We start from the raw sequence: 6,890 nt of genomic DNA on the forward strand, positions 1-6,890 counted from the left end.
CCCAGCCCGGCCGGGCCAGACTTCCCCAACCGGATCGGCTGTATGCCAAGTCTCCCTTTGGTTCTATTATATTCTTGATTATATGTTAGATAAATCTGAAAACTATGTGACTAGTACTACTCCCTAACAATATCCGTTCTATGCCCTAACTAGTGTATCAAAATATCCCCAGCTGTCTAAAACTATTACAACAAACCAAGAGAGACGAGGTAAAGAGAGCTCCAGCCCGCCGGGCCAGAACTCCCCAACCGGATCGGGCTGATCCAAGTCTCCCTTTAGTTTAATTATATGATAGATAATTCTGAAAACAATGTGACTAACTACTCCCCTCACATATTCGATTCTATGCCCTAACTATAAGCTTTCAAGAAAAGGAAGTCTTAAGCCTACTCTTAAATGTGAGACGGTGGTCTGCCTCCCGGACCCAAACTGGAACTGTTCCACAGGAGAGGAGCTTGATAGCTGAACGCTCTGGCTCCTGTTCTATTTTTAGAGACTCTAGGAACCCACCAGTAACCCTGCATTCTGGGAGCGTAGTTCTCTCTAGGGTTTGTAATGTACTAAGCTCTTTAAGATAAGATGGAGCCTGACCTAAGAGCTTGTAGGTGAGAGAAGGATTTTAAATTCTATTTCTATTTTTACAGGAACCAATGCAGAGAAGCTAAACAGGAGAACGGATCTCTTTTCCTGGTTCCTGTCAAACACGTGCCGCAGCATTCTGGATCAGCTGTAGAGTCTTTATGGTTTTTTTCGAGCAGCCGATAACAGAGAATGCAGTAATCCAACCAAGAATAAACAAATGCATGGACTAGTTTTTCTGCATCATTTGTTAGACAGGATATTCCTGATTTTTGCAATATTACGTAGGTGAAAAAAGGCGATCCTTGAAATTTGCTTTAAATGGGAATTAAAGGAATGTCTGATCAAAGATGACTCCAAGATTCTTCACTGTGGTGCGGAGGCCAGGGTGATGCCATCCAGAGTAACTATATCTTTGGATAGTGCGTCACGAAGGTGCTTGGGTCCGAGAGCAATAACTTCAGTTTTATCGGAGTTTAACATTAGAAAATTACAGGTCATCCAGGTTTTTAATATCTTGAAGGCACGTTGTTGAATTTAGCTAACTGATTATTTAGCTAAACTAAGTCATTCAGTATTGCATTCAGTATTTGCTGTCTACAGCTGCTTCGTATTGGATTAAAAGTTTCTGCTTCATTTCATTAAATCCCGGCAACATCTAAACCCAGGACTGATCTGGTGATAAATCCCAACCTCGAAGGGCTATGTCAAAGCACATTGCCGCTACGCGCATACAGAACCTTACCAACTCGTTCTCACTCCGAAGGCATAAAATATGGATGTTTGGACAGTACTGTCCAGTCTGATGCGATGAAAAAGGCACCCTTCGGCGGTTAGAACGCACTGGAGAGACCAGCATCTAGATGGGTTCAGCTGGGGTCATAGTGTGACAAATGTTTGATTATCAATGTCATGGTCTTGATAAACAGAAAAAAGTAATTGTCATTATACTTATTATCGAAACAGGAATCAGATCAAATCAATAATAAAAATACCTTATTAATACCAATCCCCTAAACATGTTGTAAAAAACAAAAACATAAATAAATGTCCTTTTAGACCCAAAATATACTTATATGTGCTCAGAGACTTTAATGGCAAATTATGAATTATTAAGAATTCGCAACTTCATCTTCAAGACTTTTATTGTGAATGTTGTTTGAATGTCTTTTGGGCTAATTGTTATTGATGTGATTGCATTTTACTTTACGGTACAGTCTGTTGTAATGGTCTCAAATTACCACATTACTTAAGAACAGTGGGAAATGTGGTCCATAGCCTAATGTTACTGTGGTAACATTAGTCCAGCTCCTGGACTCGTTAACATTTCTTTATTCATTATTATATTATTATAAGTATTTGTCTTTTCATTTGGACACTTGTTAGTTGTCATAGTATACAAATATTTGATTATCAATGTGATGGTCCCTATTTAATTCCACCCGCAGGCCACATCTGGCCCAGAAGAATCATAAATAGCTTCAAAAAAACAATAACTTGCATTGAAACTCAGAAGACTTTGGGACTGGATGCTCCGTCCTTAATTTGGATAATACATATAAAGGTACTGGTGGACAGCACTCCAATTAATACTTTTCTATTGCCACACAGATGTTTCAGGCCGCATCTTTCATATAGCTATGACATAATATAGGCTTAGCTGTATCTACACTACCACATCTACTTTATTTCTCAAATAGCCTTGTATCAGAGTTGTTTCTGTTGTGTTAATTCTACATAATGTCAGTTGTACCCCACACCACACACACACCACAGGCTGCTGAAAATGTCTGTCTAACAATCTGTCTGAAACCTGAATCATAATATAATAGCCCTGGTTTAGTCTAACAGTCATCTTAGTTATCTTGTACTTGGGAATGAGCAAGAAACACGTTGGCCTGGCTGTAGGTGTGTGAAGTTAGTGTGTGTGGCTAATGAGCAGCTTTGTGCTGCATAAAACTAGAATAATGTAATGAGAGGCTGGGAGAATGTGAGTGAGGGAAGTGGGTGAATAGTGTTCTCTTTCCACATGACTGATTTCCAATCCCCACTGTTGAGGGAACAGTAAGCAGTGCCTTTACTCTGACAGGAGCAACAGAACTCATCAGACGGAGCAGAAAACTCCCGCCTCAATGTTGAGTTTCCATGCTGAACACATTAACTGATTATTTCCTCAACCTAATAACAATCCTACTACTAAACCAGCATTAGAGTTCAAAAACGATGGCAAGTCATCCCTTTGAATCCTGTTCTCATTATGGTAAAATGGCTGCTATTTTATTATCAGTAACATAACTGCCATCAAATTAAGCCGTGTTTCGTGTCTCATTCTGCATCAACATAAAAATGGACTATACAACGCCAACAGAGTGTTTAGTATAACACGGTGACTTGGCCATCAGGAGGACTGGATTATCTCCAGTTCAGCCTGCTGGATGAGATGATGCAGAAAATGCATTGTGGTAATCTGTCTTTTCTCTCAAGTCATTTGTGGAAATAATTTAAGAAAAGGGCCTGTGTGGTAATCTTTCCTTATTTGACGCTGATGAGCCACACCACATTTTGGAGGGGGGGCGTTTTCTTATCTCTACAAACCAAGGTGTCAAGGAGGATTTACCTGCCAACATGCGCACAGTGATATAGAATAAAACTGGACAGAAACAGAAGAGGTATGATGGTTTTAGTTCCCTCAGCAGACAGTGACAAAGAAGTAAAATCATGAGTTTTTAGATGGGTTCGTGAAGAAATATCTACGCAAGTATAGATACTTACAATAAGAATATCCACTCCTCAAATTATAACCAAATACCTACTCGATGAAGTAATATCTAAAGAGTCCAGCCTCTGCTGATACAAAGATTTGTACATTAGTAGGAAGTACACAACATGAAGCCCTGTTTATCTACATGTGTTTTATAACAATTAAAAGTGTTTTTGGCCCTAAAATCTTAAGTAATCATGTAATTATCGGGATCCAATATTGATCAAAATAATCATGATTATTATTTTGGCCATAATCATGCAGCCGTGCCTCTCGCATAGGTGTCATTTACACCGGGGACTAGGGCACCAATTTTTCAACTGGTCCCTTTTGTCCCCATCACTTTTTGAAAGCAAACTTGCTTAAAAAATAGAGGTGTAGTTTTCTCTCTCCCCCATGATGAATTCAAGTAATGACAACAACACTGTGCGGCGTCAACATGATACAAGTCCTCCATGATCGCCCCAACCCTTCTCCACGCGTTGCTAGTAGCCAGGGGGACGTGATTAATAAACATGATGACTCTTCAGAAGAGATCATACTTCCTTCCAGGTTCTGCGCAGGAAAAGTCGCCAGACGCCACAGTCTTCTGAACATAGTCATACTGAGAAATACAGAGAGAGTAAGTGGAGCCAATTTCTTAAGTAGCGTTGTAGCAACTCATTTGGCAATGAAAAAAAAAAAGTTTTACATACACTTGTGTGCTCACTGATACTGGGCAGTCGTTGGTGTTGTGTTTTTGTATTGCCCTGCGCTGTTGTGCAGTTATTGTTACTACCCTACAAACTACTCTGACTTCATTATGAGCCTTATATCTCCCAACCTCTTTTTTACATTTTTTACCCCACTCACAGGTATAGACATGGCTTAAGATTAACTTTTGTGATCACCAGCCACATGGCTAGTAGATTTAAAAGTTACCAGTCAATCAGATTTTCCACTAGCCATGTTTTCTTTTCCTAACTAACTTTATTACTTAATTTCAGGTCCTCTGGTTTGTTTGGCTACGTTCCGTTTGTCTTCTCCGTTTCAGCGTAGCAAAGACTACATTTCCACGCCAAAGCAATTTTTTACCCGTATTTGGCAGGTTGGGGGGTGTCAATATAAAGCCCTGGGCATAGAGGTAGTAGAGGGTTTAATCATAGCCTAATCCATGTGGGTAAGGAAGCCAAAGTGTTAAGGGTTCATCCAAACAGAGGAAATAACACATTTTCCAATTTAAAATTTGTTGTTAAATACCTAAATATTTTTCTTTCTCATCTTCTTTATAAGAGGTGTACTTGTAAAAGGAGGCTTAATACTCTTTAAGTCTGATCTATTCTTTTATCAAGCACGTGCAGCTGTCGAAAGTATATTCAGAAAACGCTTGCAATAACATGCGAGTCTATGGCAAAATCTCACCAATTCAATTCAATTTTATTCATATAGCGCTAAATCAAAACAACAGTTATCTCATTGCGCTTTTCATAAAAGAGCAGGTCAAGACCATACTCTGTGATGTTTTTACAGAAACCCAGCAATTCCCACCAAGAGCAAGCACTTGGCGACAGAGGCAAGGAAAACTTCCTTCATTCACTGTTACTGTAAAACCCATAGTAATGAAAAGGCACATAGACACCATTGTGTGACATCGGTCCTTTTTTTCTTTTCTTTTTTTCGAATCCTAATAACATAAACATTATAAAACTGAAATGGCTATGGTGGCCTTTGCACACAAACCAAACATACTGGACCCTTTTCAAGCTGACCTATGTACGGCAGTGGTGCTATTTCTAACTGTTTCTTAACTCAAAATCAATTTATTAATTTCAGTAATCAGAATTTACTGTAAACAACATTATCAGTGGAATACTTATTCTCCCACTGTCCCTACTGTCCCAAATCCCCCTAAACCGTCACTGGTCTACAGTTGAACCTGGTGACTGGTTTGCAAACTCTCCAGATCTGGTCCAGTCTGATTGAGAAGAGGGTTTGAGGACGCTGCCTCACTCTGACTGACAGGAGATGTCTCTAACATGGCGGCCATGTCAGAGTGGGTGCCTGTCTCTGTCACCTCACTGGGCAATGCTGAGGCTGCTGAACTGGCCTAGGTTGAAGGTGGCGGCCGAAGCACAGCTCCTTTTTGCGTCTTGATGACAAATGATCTTGGGGTGCTGCTCTTACTCCAGATCACCACAGGTGAAGACCATGCCTTTTTCATGAGAAACAACATCTCCGGGCTGCAGGGCAGGTAAGAGTCTGGCTCCATGGCCACGATTTAAGTAATGGGATTGGTTTGCTTTTTCCTGCCGGTCCTGTTATAGTTTTGGTTTTCATACTGTTTCTTTGTTCTGATTTCTGTTATTTCCTCTGTTTCCTCCCTGGTCTTGTGTTGTGTTCCTGTCTTGTGTTCCCTTGAGTGCTGTTTGTTCTGATTCCTGTTTTATTTGAAGTCTGAGTCTCTGTCTTGTCTTAGTTAGTTTACTTCCTGTTGGTTCCTGCTCCCGTGATTACCTGATGTTTTCCACCTGTTTTGCAGCCCTCTTGTCACCTGCCTCTCGTTATCTCGTTACCCTGTGTATTAGTGTCTGTGCTCCCTTCGTCTCTTGTCAGATTGTTTGGTCTGTCTGTGCGTGTTGTTATATCTTGTTCCAGTTGTTTGGTTTATTTTTTTTTCCTCATGCCTGAGGTCTCTGTCTCTGTGAGTTTTTTCTCCCTTTTTCATGTTGGACTGTTTGCATTTCTGACTTTGGATTTTGGACTTTGTTCCTGCATTTTGGTTTTCTTTTTGTATGTTTTTTTTTTTTTTTTTTGGAATAAACCCTGAATATACTCGCCACCTGCCTGCCTGTTCTGATGAGGACTAGCAGTGCAGTGTTTGACGTCTAGCTGCCTGGCTAATTCCTGGCGAACTCTGTACTAGAGAACTGGTGACCATATCACTCACTACTTCATCAGAATGCCAAGCCTTGTGAAGCTATTTTTAGCTTTTGGATAGTTTGCAGCCAGAATTTAACACGTACTAATAGGAGTCTCACATATCCCCAATCCTAAAGAACTTCATTGGCTGCCAGTTTCTTATAGGATACATTTAAAAATTTTGGTTCTAGCTTTCAGAGCTTTACATGGCCAGGCTCTCCTCTATATTAGTGACTTGATTCAGCGTTATACCCCGTGCGTGCTCTGAGGTCTGTGGATCAGAACCTGCTGACGGTCCACACTCGCTACGTACTAGGTGACCGATCTTTTCAGGCTGTTGCCCCTAGGTTGTGGAATGACCTTCCCCATCTATGCGCTCTCTGATTCTGTTAATGCCTTCAAATGCAGACTAAAGACACATTTATTTGTTCAGGTTTCAATTAGCTACTTGTGGGTTGATATGATCATGTACTTCTATGCTTTTATTGGGTGTATTTATGATAATGTTTTAGTAGCTAATTGAAAGCCTGAACAAATAAATGTGTCTTTAGTCTGCATTTGAAGGCATTAACAGAATCAGAAGAGCGCATAGATGGTGGAAGGTCATTCCACAACCTAGGGGCAACAGCCTGAAAAGATCGGTCACCTCTAG

At 40.4% G+C, this 6,890-nt stretch overlaps 1 long non-coding RNA gene across 1 annotated transcript; it reads right to left on the bottom strand.

Moving 5' to 3' along the window:
• Positions 1-715: 715 nt before the first annotated feature.
• LOC116700979 (uncharacterized) lies at positions 716-4,374 on the bottom strand. Its single transcript, XR_004334783.1, has 3 exons — positions 4,193-4,374; positions 4,128-4,131; positions 716-727 (listed from the first exon to the last, which is right to left on the bottom strand). It is a non-coding gene; the product is annotated as an uncharacterized LOC116700979 (long non-coding RNA).
• Between the last annotated feature and the right edge of the window lie 2,516 nt (positions 4,375-6,890).

Source organism: Etheostoma spectabile, chromosome 13 (assembly GCF_008692095.1).
Source record: "Etheostoma spectabile isolate EspeVRDwgs_2016 chromosome 13, UIUC_Espe_1.0, whole genome shotgun sequence".
Taxonomy (NCBI): domain Eukaryota; kingdom Metazoa; phylum Chordata; class Actinopteri; order Perciformes; family Percidae; genus Etheostoma; species Etheostoma spectabile.